General features: G+C 42.4%; 1 long non-coding RNA gene across 1 annotated transcript in view; it reads left to right on the top strand.

Annotated features, from left to right (window-relative positions):
- LOC137210743 (uncharacterized) overlaps positions 1–23,096 on the top strand; it is a 133,582-nt gene extending 110,486 nt beyond the window's left edge. The window contains exons 8-10 of the long non-coding RNA XR_010936692.1: positions 13,361–13,522; positions 13,992–14,076; positions 22,765–23,096. This is a non-coding gene — a long non-coding RNA (uncharacterized lncRNA). The remainder of the gene's footprint in view (positions 1–13,360; positions 13,523–13,991; positions 14,077–22,764) is intronic.
- The last annotated feature ends 846 nt before the right edge of the window (positions 23,097–23,942 follow it).

Raw genomic sequence — 23,942 nt, 5'->3', positions numbered from 1 at the left:
GTTCCCTGGCTGGCATCTAATGTGGATCAGCCCAGTGCCAAGATTTTCTGAGATATGTGGTCATCAGGGGCCCCTATGCTGCAGACTGGGATGCTTTTGTGCACAGCACTCAGGCTTGTCCTAGGCCTGGTTCTCATTACATCATTTTCTCCTCCAGTACTTCTCTCCATAGGCTGCCGGGCAGGAAATAGACCCCAGGTAATTGGCCGCATTAAAACAGAACACCCAGATGCCTACTGAAAAGGAGATTTTAAAATTAGATTCTGCTTCAATTAGGAGGCTATGTTCTCATTCTCTTCCTCAAGCCCCACTCCCGTTCGATGCAAAGCTTGGGTTCTGGAAACGAATACACAAGACTCTTACCCTAAGGCCCACCATGTCAGAAGTGGAAGGGGACTCCGGGCTAGGCTCCCACCTACTGAGCCAAGCCTACCTGTGTACTTCAGGGATTCCCTTCCTCTGTCTCTATCCTTGCTCAGGTCTCTGTCTGAGGTCGCTCAGACATCTGCTGCTGCTGTGGGGTCAGGAATAGGAAGGGGGCGGGGCAGGGAGACTGTCCCTAAGCTCGTCGGCATCCCCACTAAAATGATCCTATTCACCGGGGCACAGGTAGTGATTTTCCTACCTTGACTCACTCATTAAACTCTTCTAGCTGCTTCAATACATTTTTCCCCGAGGCCCCTGTCAGCGATGCTGCTTCTCCCGTGATTAGAGCACAACTGATTGGTCTTCTGGACCTATGGCTACCCTTTCCTAATGACCTTATAATGGCTGCTGGGCTTCTTCAAGCCACCCGACAGATAAAAACGATGTTAATTATGCAAACCCAAAATAATGCCTTCTCATTTGGAACCATGTCTTTTTCCTCCTGTCTTGTAAGAAGTAGAGCCAGGCAACAGCAAGATAAACGCTGATCTTAGATGTATTTCTTAAACGTTTTTAGACTGGTTTGGAGCCAAGCTCCAATACAGCCGTGCCTTACAATGGGGATGATAATACTCGTTTCCTCACCGATTACGTGTTGACTGAATTGAACTAAATGAGTTATATGAACAACTCTTAGGAAATTATCTTAAAACACTAATTTTGTGGGCTTCCCTGGTGGCACAGTGGTTGGGGGTCCGCCTGCTGATGCAGGGGACACGGGTTCGTGCCCCGGTCCGGGAGGATCCCACGTGCCGCGGAGCGGCTGGGCCCATGAACCATGGCTGCTGAGCCTGTGCGTCCGGAGCCTGTGCTCCGCAACGGGAGAGGCCACAGCAGTGAGAGGCCCGCGTACCGCAAAAAAACAAAAACAAAACCAAAACACTAATTTTGTTAACTATCGCCATTGTAGCTCCTAACAAATAGAGTTTCCCTCACCCCATGTGCAGCATAGTGAGCCTGTGTGTGGAGGGGAGGTTATTGAGGGGAGAAGACACGGGAGTGATTAAAGGTGAGTTATTTGCTATTGATTTATCTGCATTTTGTTCAGAGATGAAGAGAGCTTCACAAGGACGGGGCAGGTGACTCAGCATTTTTGGTCATGCATCTTGCAGGCCTGCTAGGGACTTTTCCATAAGCCCAGAGCACCCGATGGTGATGGGGTTTGGAGGTCCAGGAAACTAACCAGAGGCCTGAGCTGAGCGGGTCCCTCTCAGCCCGCTGCCCCCTGCTTTAGTTCACTCACACCTTCACTTCCCCTTCTGAGCTGCACACCCCCAGGTCTCGGGAATGTTTTAGGAACTGGTTCACATTCCTGAGTAACCAGGCAGCCTACGGGCTCCATGATCTGGGTCTTGTCACAGATTCAGGTGGTTCCCCACTTTCCATCCCCGGTTTGCTCTTAGCAGCTTTTGCGGTAGAACAGTAAGTTTAAAACGAATGAAGACACGATATTCTCTATGTGGTCCTTGGAGTGAAGAAATTCTCTTTGCCCTTAAGTGCAGCTTGCCCGGGTAGAGGCGAGCATACCCTGCCTCTCAGTTGTCTGATATTTCGGTGGAATTTGCTTCTGTGTGTTCTCATTTCATGCTGAATTCTGACTCCTACACACAGAGCTCCCTTTAATTGTGCTTTTAGTTTTGCTCAGCCGGGAAGGGCTTTCTCTGTGACAGAGGTTTGACCAGGACTCCTGCTGGGTTTTGTTTTGGTTTTTTTTTGGTCCGTTTGTTTATTTTTTAAATTAAATTTTATTGGAGTACAGTTGATTTACAACGTTGTGTTAGTTTCAGCAAAGTGAATCAGTTATACACATACATATGTCCACTCCTTTTTAGATTCTTTTCCCAGGTAGGTCATGACAGAGTATTGAGTAGAGTTGCCTGTGATATACAGTAGGTCCTTATTACCTGTTTTGCATACAGTAGTGTGTATAAGTCAATCTCGCTGTTTTTATCCATCGTTCTTGGTGATTAGTTACTAGTATTTCTCTGCTCTGGCCCATCAGTTTTCACACATGTAGTGCCTTAAGTCTACACTTAGGAGTAGTAAACAGAATGTTTTTTTTCTCACTGCTTCAGCCTTCCTCACTTCCTTACCTTAGCTACTAAATACCCCATAGGGGAGCAAAATTTGCTCCCCCAATATCTCTTGGGCCTGCAGATTATTTCAAGCTGAAAATTATCAAGACCCCAAAGACTCAGGAAGAACCTTTGACCTTCTCCCTCCCTGCCTAAAGAATGTAGATGGAGGACCTGTTCTAGGAAGGGAGCTGTCAGCATAGATCACTGCAGTATGAACTAGGTGTGTAGACAGGGAGGAACCTAGCAAAGTCTGCTTGTTAAAATGCCTCACTGGGTCCCATTGCCTCTGCCTGGCCCAGCAAACCTTTGTTTACTGAACACTTGCTTTTCCACGTCCATTGCCTTCCTCCTCTTTGACATCTCAAACCACTACCCGCAATATTCTCCTTTGTCTTTAGCTGAAGTTGGTATTCCCAGCAAACCTTTATTTACTGAACACTTGCTTTTCCATGTCCACGTCCATTGCCTTCCTCCTCTTTGACATCCCAAACCCCTACCCCCAATATTCTCCTTTGTCTTTAGCTGAAGTTGGTTTTGAAGCTAAAGGTTCTGGCCATTTGTATGAGTTACTCAGTTTTCCTGGGTTTCTCCCATGTATACATGTTATTAAGCCTCTGTTTGGTTTTCTCCTGTTAATCTGTCTCTTGCCAGTTCAATTCTTAGACCAGCCAGAAGAACCTAAAAGGATGGAGGAACATTGCTTCCTCCCTGACAACCCTTTAGGGCACCGTTGCATCACTGCAGTTCGTGAAACACTGGTTTACACTCCACTTCCCTCCCCTGGCTACTCAACGCTGCTTCTCAAAGGGCCCACGACCCAACTGTGCAGAGAATTAGGACAGCTTCTGTTTCTAGTGACTATTATGAAGAAAAGGCTCCCAACCCCATGCTCACCACTGAAGCCTGGCCTTTGTTTCATGGTGACATTCTGTATGAAGTCTGGAGACCATTTGAAGGATAGAGGGGAGCCATGAAAAAGCAAGCAGAGGTAAGAGTCAGGGGGAGACTAGAAGATGCTCTGCAGCTCTCTTTAAGATGGAGGAAAGGGGGGACTTCCCTGGCAGTCCAGTGGTTAAGACTCTGCGCTACCAGTGCAGGGGGCCCAGGTTCCATCCCTGGTCAGGGAAGTAGATCCCGCATGCCACATGGTGCAGGCAAAAAAAAAAAAAAAGATGAGCGAAGGAATGGGGGAGCCTCTGGAAGGTGCAAAAGGTGAGGAAACGATTTTCCTCCAGAAGGACACAGCCCTGCTGCCACTTTAACTTCAGCCCAATGAAACCCAATTTGGATTTCTGACCTCCAGAACTGTATAATCATAAATCTGTGCTGTTTTGATACTGTTTATCATAATTTGTTACAGGAGCAATAGAAAACCAATGAACTTGTCCCAATCTCTTTTTGCCTGTAAAGATTTTCATTATGTGCCCATTTGTTGTTTCCCACCATAAAGCACAGAAGGCAAAGCACATGCCAGTACTGACCTCATTACCATCCTACGATATTGGGGTGATAAAAAGTTTTAAGTTCTTTTTTGCCTCACTTTTCCTTTTTTCTTTTTCACATCAGTTTCAAGGCTGACCTATCCACACACCAATCCTTGTTTCTTCTCTATTAGGAAAATTATTCTGCATTACTTGAGATAAATTCAGTGTCTAAACCCAGGATAAACGGAATAACCTCAAGAAATGCTAATATTATTCCATAGTCCTTCTTAAGAACTAAACCCTCATTTACTTTCTTGTTCTCTGTAGAAATACACTTTAATATTTTTTTCCTTCTTCTCCGGCTTCTCCCATTCAGTGCCTGTATTGATTTGTCTTCTTTTGTCCTTCCTTAAATAGTGTGTTTCATGGCTGGGAAAGTCCCAGTTTTTCACACAGCCCTGCTCTTTACACAATGAAAGGGGACTCTATTTTTGCAGCATTTGGGGTCATAGACTTCTGAGGTATCCTTGACTTTTCTTTCTTTTTAATAATCTACATCTGACTCCTCAATAAATCCTGTTGGCTTGGCTTTCATATTTACCCAAATCTGACCAATTTCTCACAACTTCCTCTGCTATCACTGAGCCAGCTTTTGTCTCTTACGTGAATCATCACAACTACTTCCCACTTGCTCTTCCTGCATCCACACTTGCCCCCAGCGCTATGGTGAACCCAGCGGGCTAGGGGATCCTTTAAAACGTTGAGTCCCGTTCAGGCCCCTGTTCAGCCTTCCCACTCCTCCAACTCCCTCAGGGCAAAGCCACATCTTCAGAGGGGCTTCCATTGCCCTGCACCATCTGGGCCTTCTCCACTTTCCTGACTCACCTTCTACTTCCCTCTCACTGGCTCGGCAGTGGCCGCAGAGGCCTTCTTATTTACCCTGGAGCATGTGAAACACGCTTCTGTGTCAGGGCGCTCACACTTGCTACTTCATCTTCTTGGCACATTCTTCTCTCAGATACCCATGCGGTTCACTCATTCACTTCTTCTCAGTCTTTGTTCAAATGTCCTCAGTTAGGCCTACGCTGATCACCACATTTAAAATTTCAGCCTCTGTCTGATATCATTACATGTAGAATCTAAAATTAATATAAATGAATGTATATGCAAAACAGAAACAGACTTGCAGGTACAGAGAACAAACAAATGGTAACCAGTGGGGAGAGGGAAGTGGAGAGGGGCACATTAGGGGTATGGGATGAAGAGATACAAACTAATATGTATAAAATAGACAAGCAACAAGGATATATTGTGTAGCACAGGGAATTACAGCCATTATCATGTAATAACTTTTAATGCAGTATAATCTATAAAAGTACTGAATCACTATGCTGTACTCCTGAAACTAATACTGTAAATCAACCATACGTCAATAAAATAAATAAATAAATAAACTTTCCACCTCCACCATGGTACTTACTGTACTCTGAATAGTCTATACGACTTACTCTCATCATATTTATTATTGGAATGCCCCCATAGAGCAAGGACTTTTATCTACTTCAATTTCACAGTTGTTTACAATGTCTAAAACAATGCCTGGCATAGAATAAGTGGTAAAAATAAATAAATACACTTTCCCATTCCATACATTTTCCTTGGGCAACACCATCCAGCTTTATATATACTGACCTACACTGCTTCCATCTATACTGAACTTTTCCTCATCTTTCTCAACATGGCCTTAAATAAAGGAAAGACACCACCACTTGCCCAGGTGCCCAAATCAGAAATTAGGAGTTTACATCTGTTTCATTCAACCAGTAAATGTTCATTGCATTCCTCTCTTCTATAGTGCTATAAATCAGAGAAAACTTTGCAGCAAAAAGAAAGCGAGAATTCTCGCTTTCATGAGCTGATAATTAAGTAGGGGACATCTAATCAGAAAAGACAGGACCCACTCAGTGGAGACAATATTTACTTTACATTCTTCCAATTTTCATGTGAGAAGGGTACTTCCTTTGCCAAAAGATTAAAGGATAAGAGTGATAATGACAATAAAATAATATTACTGACAATATTAGCAAATACTCATACTGCACTGACTGTGTGTTACACTTTACACATATTACATCTAGTGCATATTTTGGTTCACTGAGTCCTCAGAACAACCCTATGAGATGGGTGGTATTTTTGTCCCCATTTCACCAATCTGCAGGCTGAAGAATAAGGAGGTTCCATGGTTTGTTCAAGAAACAGAGCAAGTTAAGTGCTAGAGCTGGATCTGAACCCAGACATCCTGGTACCAGGGTCCGACTCTTCACCACTGTAAGAGTGTTCTGTTCCCTTCCTCACATCAGTCTGTTGGAAATGGAATCAGGTATTTGTTTTTTTGGAGGAGGGGGGCGTTTGTTTAATACCTTTATTTTATTTTATTATTTTATTTTTTAACATCTTTATTGGAGTATAACTGCTTTACAATGGTGTGTTAGTTTTTGCTGTATAACAAAGTGAATCAGCTATACATATACATATATCCCCATATCTCCTCCATCTTGCGTCTCCCTCCCACCCTCCCTATCCCACCCCTCTAGGTGGACATAAAGCACCGAGCTGATCTCCCTGTGCTATGTGGCTGCTTCCCACTAGCTATCTATTTTACATTTGGTAACATATATATGTCCATGCTGCTCTCTCATTTCGTCCCAGCTTATCCTTCCCTCTCCCCGTGTCCTCAAGTCCATTCTGCGTCTTTATTCCTGCCCTGCCCCTAGGTTCTTCAGAACCTTTTTTTTCTTTCTTTTTTAGATTCCATATATATGTGTTAGCATACAGTATTTGTTTTTCTCTTTCTGACTTACTTCACTCTGTACGACAGTGTCTAGGTCTATCCAAGTCTCTTATAGCGTTGTGGTCGGAAAAGATACTTGATAAGATTTCAATTTTCTTAAATTTACCAAGGCTTGATTTGTGACCCAAGATATGATCTATCCTGGAGAATGTTCCATGAGCACTTGAGAAGAAAGTGTATTCTGTTGTTTTTGGATGGAGTGTCCTATAAATATCAGTTAAGTCCATCTTGTTTAATGTGTCATTTAAAGCTTCTGTTTCCTTATTTATCTTCATTTTGGATGATCTGTCCATTGGTGAAAGTGGGGTGTTAAATTCCCTGACTATAAGCAAAAACTAACACACAACTGTAAAGCAATTATACTCCAATGAAGCTGTTAAAAAAAAAGTCCCCTACTGTTACTGTGTTACTGTCGATTTCCCCTTTTATGGTTGTTAGCATTTGCCTTATGTATTGAGGTGCTCCTATGCTGAGTGCATAAATATTTATAGTTGTTATATCTTCTTCTTGGACTGATCCCTTGATTGTCAGGTAGTGCGCTTCTTTGTCTCTTGTAATACTCTTTATTTTAAAGTCTATTTTGTCTGATATGAGAATTGCTACTCCAGCTTCGTTTTGATTTCCATTTGCATGGAATATCTTTTTCCATCCCCTCACTTTCAGTCTGTATGCGTCCCTAGGTCTGAAGTGGGTCTCTTGTGGACAGCGTATATACGGGTCTTGTTTTTGTATCCATTCAGCTGGTCTATGTCTTTTGGTTGGAGCATTTAACCCATTTACATTTAAGGTAGTTATCAATATGTATGTTCCTGTTACCATTTTCTTAATTCCTTTGGGTTTGTTATTGTAGGTGTTTTCCTTCTCTTGTTTCCTGCCTAGAGAAGTTCCTATTTAGCATTTGTTGTAAAGCTGGTTTGGTGGTGCTGAATTCTCTTAGCTTTTGCTTGTCTGTAAAGGTTTTAATTTATCCATCCAATCTGAATGAGATCCTTGCTGGGTAGAGTCATCTTGGTTGTAGGTTTTTCCCTTCTATCACTTTAAATATGTCCTGCCACTCCCTTCTGGCTTGCAGAGTTTCTGCTGAAAGATCAGCTGTTAACCTTATGGGGATTCCCTTGTATGTTATTTTTTGCTTTTCCCTGGCTGCTTTTAATATTTTTTTTTGTATTTAATTTTTGATAGTTCGATTTATGTGTCATAGTGTGTTTCTTCCTGGAATTATTCTGTATGGGACACTCTGTGCTTCCTGGACTTGATTGACTATTTCCTTTCCCATATTAGGGAAGTTTTCAACTATAATCTCTTCAAATATTTTCTCAGTCCCTTTCTTTTTCTTTTCTTCTTCTGGACCCTTATAATTTGAACATTGGTGCATTTAATGCTGTCCCAGAGGTCCCCGAGACTGTCCTCAATTATTTTCATTCTTGTTTCTTTATTCTGCTCTGCGGTAGTTATTTCTACTATTTTATCTTCCAGTTCACTTATCCGTTCTTCTGCCTCACTTATTCTGCTATTGATCCCTTCTAGAGAATTTTTAATTTCAGTTATTGTGTTGTGCATCATTGTTTGTTTCCCTTTTAGTTCTTCTAGGTCCTTGTTAAACGTTTCTTGTATTTTCTCCATTCGATTTCCAGGATTTTGGATCATCTTTATTATCATTACTCTGAATTGTTTTTCAGGTAGACTGCCTATTTCCTCTTCATTTGTTTGGTCTGGTTGGTTTCTACCTTGCTCCTTCATCTGCTGTGTATTTCTCTCTCTTCTCATTTTGCTAAACTTACTGTGTTTGGGGTCTCCTTTTCACAGCCTGCAGGTTCATAGTTCCGTTGGTTTTGGTGTCTGCCCCCAGAAGGTAAGGTTGGTTCAGTGGGTTGTGTAGGCTTCCTGGTGGAGGGGACTGGTTCCTGTGTTCTGGTGGATGAGGCTGGATCTTATCTTTCTGGTGGGCAGGACCACTTCCGGTGGTGTGTTTTTTTGGGTGTCTGTGAACTTATTATGATTTTAGGCAGCCTCTCTGCTAATGGGTCGGGTTGTGTTCCTGTCTTGCTAGTTGTTTGGTAAAGGGTGTCCAGCACTGTAGCTTGCTGGTCGTTGAGTGGAGCTGGGTCTTAGCGTTGGGATGGAGATCTCTTGGAGAGCTTTTGCCGTTTGATAGTACATTGGGCTGGGAGGTCTCTGGTGGACCAATGTCCTGAACTCGGCTCTCCCACCTCAGAGGCTCAGGCCTGACACCCAGCCGGAGCACCAAGACCCTGTCAGCCACATGGCTCAGAAGAAAAGGGAAAGAAAGAAAGAAAGAAAGAAAGAAAGGAAGGAAGGAAGGAAGGAAGAAAAATTTATTAAAATAAGAAATAAAAAAATATTAAAAAATAATAATAATAAATAAAAGAAAGAGAAACCAAACCAAAAAACAAATTTACCAATGATAACAAGCACTAAAAACTATACTAAAACAAGCAAACAAACAAAGAAAACGGACAGACAGAACCCTAGGAGAAAAGGTAAGAGCAAAGCTTTGTGTGACAAAATCACACAAAGAAGCTTACACATGCACACTCACAAAAGGAGGAAAAGTAAAAAAAAAAATATATATATATATAGATGTAAAAGAAGAGAGCAACCAAATCAATTAAAAAAATCTACCAATGATAATAAGCTCTAAATACTAAACTAAGACAAATATAAAATCAGAAACAAATTAGATGCAGAAAGTAAACCCCAAAGCTACAGTTGCTCCAAAAGTCCACCACTTCACTTTTGGGATGATCCGTTGTCTATTCAGGTATTCCACAGATGCAGGTACGTCAAGTTGATTGTGGAGATTTAATCCGCTGCTCCTGAGGCTGCTGGGAGAGATTTCCCTTTCTCTTCTTTGTTCTCACAGCTCCCGGGGCTCAGCTTTGGACTTGGCCCCGCCTCTCTGTGTAGGTCACCTGAGAGCGTTTGTTCTTCACTCAGACAGGAAGAGGTTAAAGTAGCAGCTGATACGGGGGCTCTGGCTCACTCAGGCCAGGGGGAGGGAGGGGCACGGAGTGCGGGGTGGGCCTGCGGCGGCAGAGGCCAGCATGACGTTGTACCCGCCTGAGGCGCGCCATGCGTTCTCCCGGGGAAGTTGTCCCTGGATCAGGGGACCCTGGCAGTGGCGGGCTGCACAGGCTCCCGGGAGGGGAGGTGTGGAGAGTGACCTGTGCTCACACACAGCCTTCTTGGTGGCGGCAGCAGCAGCCTTAGCGTCTCATGTCCGTCTCTGGGATCTGCGCTGTTAGCCAGAGCTCGTGCCCATCTCTGGAGCTCCTTTAGGCAGTGCTCTGAATCCCCTCTCCTCGTGCACCAGGAAACAATGGTCTCTTGCCTCTTAGGCAGGTCCAGATGTTTTCCTGGACTCCCTCCCGGCTAGCTGTGGTGCACTAGCCCCCTTCAGGCTGTGTTCACTCAGCCAGTCTTCTCCCTGGGATCTGACCTCTGAAGCCCGAGACTCAGCTCCCAGCCTCCGCCCACCCCAGCGGGTGAGCAGACAAGCCTCTCAGACTGGTGACTGCCTGCCGGTCGGCACCGATCCTCTGTGCGGGAATCTCTCCACTGTACCCTTTGCACCCCTATTGCTGTGCTCTCCTCCGTGGCTCCAAAGCTTCCCCCTTGCCTACCCCTGTCTCCGCCAGTGAAGGGGCTTCCTAGTGTGTGGAAACCTTTCCTCCTTCACAGCTCCCTCCCAGAGGTGCAGGTCCCGTCCCTATTCTTTTCTCTGTTTTTCCTTTTTTCTTTTGCCCTACCCAGGTATGTGGGGAGTTTCTTGCCTTTTGGGAAGTCTGAGGTCTTCTGCCAGCATTCAGTAGGTGTTCTGTAGGAGTTGTTCCACATGTAGATGTATTTTTGATGTATTTGTGGGGAGGAAGGTGATCTCCGCGTCTTACTCCTCTGCCATCTTGAAGGTCCCCGCGGAATCAGGCGTTGGAAGCTGAGAACATTCTGAGTTTTGCTTTTTCTTCTTAGCTGTGCAAACAAGAGCCCCGAAATGCTCCCCCTACAGGCTTCTGGTTTCTGGTAACACTCCCTCTTCTCTCTTCTTCCCTGAGCTCTATGGGAAGTCACTGATTTTTGCAGTTACTAATTTTAACTTGCTCTATCAGCTTTCTGGTACTTGGGTGACCCATTGCGTGTACTTGCTCCCCTCTATTTGAAATATTCATTGTGGTTTTATTTTACTGACTGGACTCTAACTCATCTAGATTTATGCACGTCTCTGTTCTCACAAGAACTCTACCCTCTGTACACAATTATTCCCACCTTATATTTTGGAGAACCAAGGTTCAGATAAACTATTCCACGTATTTTTCAAGGTCATAGATAGGCTTTATCCCCAGGACTGTCTACTTCCGATATCTGTGCTAACTTCTTGGATACGACGGTTGGCATTTTCAAATTAAACATTCAAGGACCTACTAATTCCAAGTGGGATGTCTGTACTTAAATTGTCCTCTTCAAAGCTCTACTGTTATCCCCAAAATGTTTCAACATTACACAGCATTTTCTTTTATTTCATCAGTGGTGAAATATCTTCAATCTTTCAAGTTTTGAAAGAATATGTATAGTTAAGAAAAAGTTGACAGAGCTGGATCTTGAGAATAAAATGATCTTATTATACTTGAAAACATCATTGGAATTAAACACATGATGTAACTACAGAATGACTAAACTACATTTCCTATGAGATGAATGAATTGGCTCTGAATTCATTTCCTGAGATCCAGTTAAGTAGCTAACATTGGTTAGAAACACTGGGATAGAAACACTGCATTATGAAGACAATTCTAAAGAGAAGAGTCCATGTGGTTTGGGTGAAATAGTCTTTGTCAGAAAGTAATTTGAAGGAACAAATGAGTGTCACTGTGTGTTTGTTAAATACTGGCGTCGCTCTGTATATATCAGACACACGTCACAGTGTTGTAGGTAAGAATGGGAAGGTGGGTGAACTTGCTCTGGGTTCAGGCACAAGTTCCCAGGATGCCATTGAGGGGAAATGCTGGAAAACAAGGGAACATACAACTAAGTTGTACAGCAGAGAATCATTTTCATTCTATTCTGTCCGTCAGTCCTTAGCAGCCGTGGTTCACTCCCACAGTCTTATTAAAATGTCATTCTTCACCCACTCTTCAGGAATTGTGTACTACAATTCATCTTTCTTAGGGAAGTAAATTAAAGGCAAACAGAAAGGGCTGGGCTTGGCTCAGTAAGAAAAAAGATGCAGCTCTCCTAGTCACAATGCCCGGGGAATGTTTGGGTGCCAACCCACCCTCTCTTTTCAAAAGCTTCAGGAACACAATGTCTATTTCAGTGCTGTTGAAAATGTAGTGTCTTTATTCGACCAAGACACAGCTCATGCAGGGAAGAGAAATGAACCAGCAGATAAATAAGGACATGAGGAGACAGGCAGAAGGAAGAAGGAAGCTGGTTTCTTGGGAAGTATCTTATTACAGCAAAGTGGGAGGGCATGATGAAAACAGAAACAGCGTTGAGAAGTAGGAAAAGAGACAAAAGAGCAATTGTTGATGACTTGGAGATGTTTTTCAACCATGAAAAACAGGCAAGAAAAGTTTCTGATAACCACAACGATTGTGCTGGGAAATAGTGGATATTAAGTGGGAAAAGGGTCAGATGCAAAGGCAGTATGTTGGGTGGAGATGGTTCCTTTTTCAGATTTTATTTCATTATTTTTTTGGCTGTGCCGCACGGCTTATGGGATCTTAGTTCCCCGACCAGGGATTGAACCCGAGTCCCCGGCAGTGAAAGCACAAGTCCTAACCACTGGACCGCCGGGGAATTCCCTTATTTTTCTGATTTTAGAGTGGGAAGTCAGGGTGTTTTGTGAGAAGGTGCTGATGGAAGCAGAAAGCATTTAAAGCATATTCTAGAAGAGGTACTAGGGAAACAGACTAGGTTCTCACATCAGAAAGACTCAATATGGACACAAGTCTGAAAAATAGGGAGCAGACTGGGCTAAGGATCATATTCTTCACTGACCACGTGGCACCAGGACAGGCTGTAACTTATGTGGGTCTCCCCAGGGCTCCTCCCCAGTCCTGACTGCTGGGCAGCTGTACCAGCCATTCGTGGACCGCACCAACTATGGTTGGCCAATACCAGGGACTCACTGGTTTTACTCCGTATATCTCTCCTATTTAGTACAATTTCTGGGACAGTCTGACGACTCACCAAAGAAGTGTTAAAAAGTAATGGAATTACTCCTATTATGTGCCCCTGACCCCACAAGATACCGTGATATAATTAAAAATGTACACTTGGCCTTCCTTGCTGGCTCCTGAGATAGCTCTGGAGGGGTAGAGGTGAAAGAAGTGTCTTTTGTTATTCGTACCAAGCGCCTCTCATCCACATCTGAGCTGATGCTAGTGAGGTCACTTTTGGAAAGCTCCTAGATGAGGGGTTGGCTGCCAGAGGAACCAACCATTTGATTAGAGATGGTTAGAGGGTTGGGACTTCCAGCTCCATCCCTCCTCCAAGGAAGGGAGATGGGTCAGGGGTTGAATTACTCAGTGACGATTAATGATTTCATCAATTGTGCCTAGGTAAAGAAGCCTCCATAAGAACCCTTACCAAAGCCATTTGGAGAGCTTCTGGGAGAGGACGGACCTGGAGAGGACATGGAGCCTCTGTGCCCCCACCCACAAACCTTGTTCTGTGCATCAATCCCATCTGGCTGTTCCTGACTTGTAATAAGTCAGTAAACAGTAAGTAAAATATTTCCCCGGGTTTGGGTTTTGTGAGCCATTCTACCAAATTATCAAGCCGGAGGGGAGGATTATAGGAATCCCCAAATTATAGCCTATCAGCCAGGACTTCAGGTGACCTCCTGGGACTTGGGATTGGCCATCTGGAGCCAGGGCCAGTCCTGTGGGACTGAGCCCTTAACCTCTGGGGTCTGTGCTAACTCTGGGCAGTTAGTGTCAGAATTGTTCCATGTGAGGGAAAAAAGCCTACACATTTGGTGTGAGTGGAGGAAAACCAGTGTTTTATTTTGTTGGGTAAGGCCTCCGTCCCTGAGTCAGAGTGAGTGGAGTACAACTTTGATCCATCTCAAAGGCATAGCCAGGTGCCTGCCAGCCAGGCTCAGAAGAAGAGAAAGCAGGCATGGCCAGGCACCCAGTGATCTGACAGCTGTAATAGCTCTGTTGGGCTAATGGGCTTCTCTTAATGCAGAGAGATCAGCTTTGCGATTTGCTCAACAGCCCTGGGCCAGCTTTGCGGAGGCCATGCTGACGGCAAGTTGGAGCAAGGGTGTGGGGTAAGTGCGTCTGTGTGAAGAGCCTTCCAGAGCTCCCTGCACTCCCATTATTTACTGAGGCAGCTCCCTGAGCCTGGATAATTGCCCATAGAAAGCACTGATGCCGGTAATTACAACTAGCCAAGAGGCAAATGTGGCCTCTGAGAGTGACCCTGTTGGCCTTGGTACCCATTTAAAGAAAATTCCAGTATGTCTCCATTGCTGGGGCACAATTTCCCCGTCTGAGTATGTACAGCTGTTCTCATGGCTCTTGTTTTCCCATCTTCTCACCCACAGCCCCATGACTAGGCATCTCCTAGAGCTGTACTTTCTTACTCTCTCTCCCTCCCTCTCTCTGTCACATGCATCTTAGTTCCCGAAGAAGGTTCTTTACTCTTTCTTCCACATTCCCCACAAGAATTAGCTGTCATGTCAGTAGGAAGGGCTCTGGAGTCAGACAGAAATGGGCTTGGAGCCCTCCTCTGCCACTTCCACGCTATGTGATGTAGGGACAGTCACTTCACCTCACTGTGCCTTAATTTTTCCATCTGTCAGATGGGGTAAGGATAGTCCCCCTGAATAATGCAGTGTTGTGAGGATTAGCTGTGTCAGTGCAGGTCGGGTGTTTAGAACAATGCCTAGCACATAGTGAGCCGTCTGTAAAGGCTGGATACTAGTTCCCAGAAAGTTAGGCTTTACTTGAAAGATTTACGTTAAGATTGTTAAAATGTACATTTTATTATAAGTCAGGTAGGGTGAGGCCAACAGATATGAAGACAGCTGGTGGGGACCACATGGTGGGGAGGGAAGCACCAGGGTCAGTCAGGAGGCAGGAGGTAGAATGTGGGCAAGAGCTTTCGTTGTGGTTTCTGTGGGAAGGAAGAGGTGAGGCAGAGTAAGTCGGTTTATGATGGGCTAATTTGAAACATGTCAGTAGACACTGGGGAGTAGGGCTGAATCTAGTTATCTGGTGCCTGGTCCTGGGTGATTAGGGCAGGTGAATAGTGGCCCAAAGTATAAGAGTCCCATAAAGGACGCAGTTGGGGTGTGGGCTTTGCATTGGTTAGTTTGCATATGAAAGGCACATTCACAGGCATATCATGTAATATCTCTAGGAATTGATTAGCCCTGGGAGGGGCTATCTCTCCACGGTCAGCAAGGTCCCAGATGTTGAAGTATCAGAAATAAAAAAGCATGATTAACACATGTCTTTACTCAGATGTGTCCAGAAATAAAAGGGAAAATCAAGGAAAACAGCCATCACTGTGTACCTACGCCACAGTGTCTAAGAATCTTAGGACAGCTGCTTCCTCTCTTGTCTAAAGTTCATCCTCCCTCCCTCTGAGATAACACCTCTCAGAATCCTTGCTTTGCTTCTGACAACAGAGTTAGTGTTCACAATTCAGTATGGAGCTGACCGCTAATTTTGAACGTTTTCTTCATGGTAAGGACCTGTTCTTCTATTCCTGGTCTCCAGCCTTGTCTTCATGAGGTTTATTTTTGCTCTTCTCTGTTTCTACACAACAGTAAGAGTGAGCTCTTAAAAATGCAAACTTAATCATGGCATTCCTCTGCTAAAAATGATCTCCCATCGCTCTCAGGAAAAAGTCAGTATCCTTAACTTGGTCCACAAAGCAGGCTCAATCAGGGTCCTGCTTTCTTCCTCAACATCAACTGATACCACTCTTCTTATCACTGTCTGCTCTGCAGCTGCACTGGTTTTCGCTTCCTTTTTTCCATGCATCACGCTCCTCTCTACCTGAGTAATTTTCCATATATTGTTTCCATCAACTGAAGATATATTCTCACTACCCTGCTCTGCATATTCCCCTGGCAAATTTCCATGTATCTTTCAAACTCAGTAATTGTTTCAAGGAAATCTTTGTTGTTCACCCCAGACCAGGTCAGACCCTTAAAGTTCACTGCCATAACACCATAACACGTGCCATAACACGTATTTCTGCTTTATCATAGTTTAAATTAAATAGTTAAATTTAGAAAATTTTAATTTGGGTTTTTTTAAATGTCTTCCTGTTGACTTATAAATTATATGAAGCCAGGGTCTATGTGTGTCTTATTTAATTGACAATCCTCAGTGCACAATGCCTGGCACGTATTTGGAAAACACCATAGACATTTGCCTTGAATCCCATTTTAAAATATTGTAGAAATTATTGTTAAAATTAATTTCTTCTTCCCTTGTGACTCCGTAATAATTTTCTCGAATCCGTCCTAGAGACCTGAAGGTTTTTCATTTGTAAAATAGTAAGGTTTAAAATTTGTACTTCATAGGACTATTATAGAATTTAATAAAAGCATGCATATGAAAACGTGTAAATGGCAATGCATTATACAAATGTAATGGGTATTATTACAAAGAGGTAATCAATGAGACTTTTAAAAAAAAAGTTGGTCTTATTTCAGGTATTCAACTCTATGATTTACATAAATTGTTCATTTCATTGTGATTTATTTGAAGATAATTGAGAGCAATAAACTATTATGACCTTTGGGTTTATGATATAAAAAATAACTGTTTATACAGAAAGGATATGATATCCAATTTATTTCATCCCCTCTAAGTGAGATGAACTGACTTGAAGAATGACTTGGGCTTTGGCGTCCTGTGTTACTTTATACGAGTACTTAAAATCCTAGAGCCCTACTGACAGAGCCCTACTCCTGATGACTACTATTGAACTTTAGGAGTTGGTAATAAACTTTGATACATGTAAAACCTATTTTTGTTGGCATAGTTTGACAGGGCAGCTCATCTTTTGTAACTAAAAGCAGTCATGAGGTTTGAAGAGCCAAGTGTTCCCTCTTGGGGGAGGGTATTAAATTTTAATGAGGATCTTTTTCCAGAATGGTTGAGAATTTCCTGATGATAATGTCACTACAGGGAAAACGACCTTCGCAGAAGGTGTCTGTTTAGTGCAATGGAAACATAGTTGGGGAAGAATGTGGGAAATCTGGACTTCCTTCTTGTATGGCCACTGTGACCCACCCTGTGGGTCCAGGTAACACCTTCACTCCCGTAATTTAAATCTCACATGGTGAGGGTTGTAGTACTAGAAGCTATAACATTCATTTAGCAAATATTGAACCCTACCTCTGAGCCAGACATGGTGTGGGAATCTGGTGGTAAAAGCTTCTTGTCAAATACAAAGTTATGTCGATAACAGAAATCCCAGGACACAGAAAACATACTTTGTCCATTTTTCCTACATAAATTACAGAATACTCCTTCACACAGTCCCCATATTTTGCAATCTTTTACTAACAAAAATATATTTGTAAATGAAACTTAATTCCCAGTTTTACTTTAATATTTTACTTATAAAACTAATATAAGGGCATTACAAACACCCGAAAAAATAAGAGAAATACATACACTAACGAATAATATCCACACTAATTTTAAAAAACACACTGATCTTCACACTAATTAAAAAGAAACAATACTATTACTAATACCCAAGCCATAAAAAATTAGTTCCAGATCTGAATTTTCCTTTCCAGTCCATTCTATATGCATATGCACACTCTGTGTGCATATTTTAAAATCTACGCTAATTTTTTTTTTTTTTTTTTTTTGCGGTACACGGGCCTCTCACCGCTGTGGCCTCTCCTGCCGCGGAGCACAGGCTCCAGACGCGCAGGCCCAGCGGCCATGGCTCATGGGCCCAGCCGCTCCGCGGCATGTGGGATCCTCCCGGACCGGGACACGAACCCACGTCCCCTGCATCGGCAGGCGGACTCCAAACCACTGCGCCACCAGGCAAGCCCTGTGAAACATTTTTAAATGCATTGTCTCACTGGATGTTCACAGCAGATCTTTGAAGTAGCTGGATTTAGAATTATTTCTATCTCCATTTGACAAATGCACCTGAGACTCTCCAAGAAACCGTGACAGAAAGTGTGAGGGCCAAAGCTGACTTTTAGGTATTCAAAGCTTTGAATAAGTCTGAAAGTCAAAGCTGACTTTTAGACTTATTCAAAGTCCTGCAAAACCTAATTCTTGCAGGACTTTGAATAAGTCACACACACTGTGGGCCAATATGCTTACCTACAGGAGCACCAATGGTTCACATTTCTCAGGACTGCTTTGAAGGTTTAATGTGATGAATATAAAACTGCAGAGAACTGTGCCCATCTTAGTATGCTTCTGATGCTAATGGGATTTGCTAGAAGTAACTGTTGTATTATGAAGTATTTAGATGATGGCTATGATGACCCACATAGGATCTATCCTTTGTTACACCCACATATGCCTCATAATTCCACGTACCCAAGTCTCTCACCTCTGTAAGCTCTGCTGAGCCACTATAGATTTATTATCTTTTTTGGTGCCTTTTAGAGGTCTGGTCTACTCCCCACCTCCAAAAAAAAAGTAGTCATGCCACATAATAATGGAACTCTAGATGTCTTCACATGACGGATTCTTTGTGTCCAGAACTTCTCACCTTGACAGCAAGAAATTCCTAGAACTTCTTGCTTTCTGGCTTTGTGAGTCCTTTTTCTGATCACCCTCTGACCTCACTTCTCAGACCCTCAGCACAACTTCTTTGGCCTTGCCTGTTGCTTTTTCTCCTCCACCTGATTTCAGTTCATTCCTTGGCTTTGTTCCAAATAATTATTTGGAGTAAACTGCTTGCCAATACAGCTCTATCTAAAATCTCAGGATTTAAAATGATCGTGGAGGCTTTTAGGCCAATCCACTATCCTTTCCAGTATGTCTGATAGGTAGCTAGATGTATTGTTTAAACGTCTCTACACACAGGATGCCCACTACCTTATGAGATGGTCTTTTTTTTACCACTATGCAGGCCTAATTGTTACAGGTTAAAAATATCTTTTCTCATGTTGCCTTCTGCCTGGAATGATCATCCTTATTTCTCTGACTTCTCCAAACTTCAGTCTTCAAGTTTTAGGTCCCATTGACTTCAAGTAGACTTATGCATTCCTCCTTCTGTGATCTCTGTGCACTTGTTAAAGCCTTAATTAGAGCTCAGATCACATTATGCTAGTGAAATCATTTATAGAAAAACCCAAGTATTTTCATCTCATTTGTCTAAATAACACCTAAAACAGTGCTGGAAGTATAGTCCATAGATCACATTGAATGATTCAAGAATAAATGATTGGGCTTCCCTGGTGGCGCAGTGGTTGAGAGTCTGCCTGCTGATGCAGGGGACACGGGTTCGTGCCCCGTTACGGGAAGATCCCACATGCTGCAGAGCGGCTGGGCCCGTGAGCCATGGCCGCTGAGCCTGCATGGCCGGAGCCTCTGCTCCGCAATGGGAGAGGCCACAACAGTGAGAGGTCCGTGTACCGCAAAAAAAAAAAAGAATAAATGATTGACTAAATTGAATGTATACAGGAATGAAATAAAATGTTTGTCTCCGAATGTGACTCTCTGTGAAAATTAGACTCTCCATTTGGAAAATGTGATCTTCTCTCCTGAATAAATTGAACAGAAAAAAATATGCCAATATACCATACTGAGTGTACACTTTACACGTTAGACCATAATGTGTAAAGTGACCTCTAATTTTAAAATGATACTTTAAAAACTGTAAAATGATGTACTTAAGTTTTGCAACATAAAATAATGCCACCATAATCACCGTCTGCCTATGAAACTGCTGAGCCAGATTAAGTCTGACGTTAACAAGAATTCTAACAAGGCACTAACTAGTGAAATCACAGATAAGACCCAGGAACTTCAGCTCCTAAAAGACCAAAAGGGTAACACAGGTCCTAATAAGAGAAAGCCAGAAATATATTTTAATTCTGTTGAGTTAAATTGTTTTAAGAGAAATTCAAAGAAGGAAAAAAAAGTGAAAGCTAGCAAAGGGAAAGTTTGATTCTATAAGATGATGAGCAATGGGGCCCAGTGCTTCATAGACTACGGTTTGCAATTCATCGTAAAGAAAAATATCCTCGTCATAGTTATTGTTATTATATAAACTACTTTGTCTGTGGCATCAACCTGATGTGGAGACTCTGGCACTCAGCACAGTCCAGTCTTTGCAGTGCACTGTGTTGTTATGCACACTTCATGGAGTGTATTAAGAGGCTCAGAAAGGTTAACATTGAATACACACTTAGGGTCTCCTAGCTACTGAAAAGACCAAAGCTAACTCCAGAATGAGTCGTTTTTTCTGAGTCACACTGCCTTCTTAAGTGTATTACTGCAAGAAGAATCGTATTATTTTTCTGTCTGATACTGGCTAATACAATTCGGGTTGGGTTTGGCTACGATCATTTGGTGGCTTTGATGGAAGGGAATCACAGGACATGTGTTATGGACTTGGGTACGGGCACCATCACAGGAAAGACAGGGTCTACTGTATTCTTCCCTCCTCATTCTGTATAGTGTAGACATACACCAGCTGCGTGTCAATCAAACCATTCACTCATGCACTAAGAGTCGTAAAGTGTTTTACCAGTAAGACAATACAGCTAAATTATCTCATATTTTCTCACACAAGATCTCTATTAGATAGGGATTTTAGTCATTTTTATGAGTCAAGAATATGAGTATATGGGAGTTTAAGTGATTCGGTCAGAAACAAATCTACTAAGTCGTGGACCTTGACCGTAGCCTCCCCTTGTAAATTCACTAGCCATTCCATCTCCCTTTCTTTAAGGGCTTACAAAGTGTAAAGCATAATGCTAGGCATACTGGAAGAAAGAGAAAATAATTCAGAATGTCTGCCCTTAAGGAGGATTGTACTGTCTTCTAGGGGCATTTTAACTAAGCATTTAAGTTGGCTTGAACTGTATCAGCTGGAGTAGTAGTCCGGCGGATACAGTTCAAGGCAGTCCCAGGGCCAATGCCATGTGCTTCGAGGAGCCTCTCACTGGTTTAATGCTCTACTGTTCTGTCTTGAAATGGGTAATAATTATGGAACAAGGAACCCTGAATTTTCATTTTGTGCTGGGTCCCTCAGATTACATAGCTTCTCCTGGATAGCCCTTAATCCAGGCTGTCCTCCCGGATAGCCTTGACTCCACAGGGAGGATGAAAGTCAGAGGGGTAAGAAGCCAGCAATATACTTCCAAAGGTCAGTGAGTCTTTTCATCTCTTTCCAATTTTTTTTTTCCTGCTTGTGCTTCAGCTTGCATACTTTCTATTCCTATGTCTTCAGGCTTTCTGGTTCTCTGCTATTATCTACTCTATTATTAAAATCATCTGTAAGATATTTCATTTCTGATGGTACATGGTTTTTATTTCAGCTTGAGAAGTTCAATTTATTCTTTTTCATATCTTCCATTCATCTCTTCATTGTGTTCATATTTTTCTTTAAATACCCCCAAAAGCATTTGTATTGCTTTTTTTATATAGACCTTATTTGCTAATTCCGTCATCTCTGTCACTTCTGAGTCCATATTTATCGGATTATTTTTGTGTCTTTATATGGGTCATTTTACCGATGCTTTCACTTCTAGCTATTTTACACTTAAATATTTTGATTTTGAATTTCAGTGTTAGTTGTCTTTTTATAAAGAGTGTTGAGTCCAATTTTGGAACTCAGTTAAGATACTCACAGAATTTTTTGATTTTTAACGCTTCTTTTTTTTTCCTCTTAGAGCAGCCTTAATCTAGGTCTACTTTACCCTTACTTAATATGTGGCTCTCTGGAGTTCAGCTTACAGCTCCTTAGTATATGCCTTTTGCCCAGATTTAAAGGAGTTTCACTCTACACATGACCAGCTTAGTATTCAGCCAACATCACAAGGAAAATGTGTGTATATTCTTGGAGCTCTTTCTCAACACAACTTCTTCTAACCCACTCTTCTGCCCCCCAGATACCAGCACCCTTGGTCTCCCTGAATTCCTATCCGTGGCTCATCTCAGTGAGACCTTGTGCGCTGCTAGCTCTGCATTCCAAACATTACCTCCCCCTGGGCAGGAAGATGATGCCATCACATGCCTTATACTTTCCTAGGGATCGCGGTATTGCCTTATGGTCTAATTCACAAAAATTTAGTTTTCTCACGTCTAACGACAGTTTTTTTTTTTTCTTCTCCATACATGTTTTGTCTAGTTATTTTCATTATTTATGGCAGAAGGGAAGGTTTTCTACCTGTTACATGGCTGGATGTGCAATACTTGAGGCTTTTAGCCATAGTATTGACCATAGCATGCTAACTTTAGCAAACTCTTTACGTTTTTTGAACTCTAGAATTTTTATTTATCAAGTGTGTTTGATAAAATTCACCTCATAGGCTTGTTGTAAGGAGTGTTGGACAAGAGAGCCATTGACTCTCTGTCATTATACTCCAGCTGTCTTCTAAATTCTTTACTTGCATTTATTTCATTTAATGCTCTTAAATGAAGCATTTGAAGCCACTGAAGTGTATGTGACTATTATTTTCATTTTATAAGTTAGCCAAGAGGCCTCAGAGAAGTTGAGTAAATTTTCAAAGGGCCACACTGGTTAGAGGTACCATTTAATTCCAGACCTAGATCCGGTGTTAACTGTGTCACACTGCTTCTAATCTGTATAAAATATTCTTGCTCATACCCTAGTAAATAATTTTAACTTGATAAATATAAATTACTTAGTTTCTCTTTCTAATATGGTAAAAGGAAGACTAAATGTGTGTTTTTCATGAAAAAATGGCAATACAATGGCCTGTGGGAAGGTAAAAGCAAGACAATTATGTGTCAAAGTTTGTCTTTTTTTTTTAAAGCAGGAGACTGCCATTCTGAGGGCTGAAAAATAAGAAAGCATGAGATTCTGAGAAACATATGTCAAAATTAAGAGTGTCTCCCTCACTTTCCCTTAGTGCAGAATACAGAGGCCAGACAGCCAAGCATCAGAGAGTGGAGCAATTGTATATGTCACAGTGAAGCTTTGGGCAGGATGCAGTATCTTAGGATGTACATCCTCTAAGAGAATGTAGATCATTAAGCTCAATTCCTAGCCTTCATTTTACCTGAAAAGAAGCTCCAGTAGTGAGGAACGATCTGCACATGGTCACACCCATTACTTGTGGTCATAGATAAAGTATAGACATGTATACCTACATACACAAATTTTTGTACACATTTTATTCTGCAGTATGTCCTGTCTACCCTCGGCTTTTAAAAGGCAGCCTGCCGTTCTCACATCTTATTAGACAGTAAGCTCCTAAAAAGCAAGCAGACAAATGTTGGCTGAACTACTTCTTTAATATTTATTTTTTTGTATGGTAATCGTAGGCCTTGCTTTATTCTCCTTGTCTAGAAAAATAAATATCAGAAATAAGTCTATGTATTAGTCAACTATTAACACAATAATGCTGCGTAACAAGCCAGCCCAAAGATCAGTGGCTTAAAACAGCTGTCCTGTTATCATCCCTGCATGTGCAGGTTGGTGGGTTCAGGTGGTCTGGTCTGGGCTCTGTTCTGCTTCTCTCTGAAGCTCTGAATGTTGGTTGGAGCAGCACTGATCCACGTTCCTCTCATCCCTCATCTGACTAGTGGGCTGTCCCAGAAATGTTTTTCTCATCAGAATGGCAGGAGACAAGAGGGAAAGCAGAAACATGTAAGGTTTCGTAAGGCCTGGACTCAGACCTGGTGTAGCTATCTCCACCAAAGCAAGCACGGCTAAACCAGAGTCAAGCAGCAAGTACACATGTCCTGCACATTAGTGAGAGTAACTGAAAAGTCTCATGCTCAGGGCATGGGCATAAGGAGGAGGGAGAATCAGGGTCAATAGTGCAATCTATCAGAAGTTAAAATCTTCTTTGAAGATCTCCTTCTATTTTGGGTTGGTGCTTACCCTTTCAGACCTTTAATTATATGTGTTCTGTAAAAAATATGAAGTGTTTATTATATGAATGTGTATATATATTGTATCACATTGTATGTGTTGCTCCACTTGTGTTCA

Source organism: Pseudorca crassidens, chromosome 17 (genome assembly GCF_039906515.1).
Source record: "Pseudorca crassidens isolate mPseCra1 chromosome 17, mPseCra1.hap1, whole genome shotgun sequence".
Lineage (NCBI taxonomy): Eukaryota > Metazoa > Chordata > Mammalia > Artiodactyla > Delphinidae > Pseudorca > Pseudorca crassidens.
Note: the sequence above shows the minus strand (reverse complement) of the source record. Positions and strands in the feature narration are given on the sequence as shown.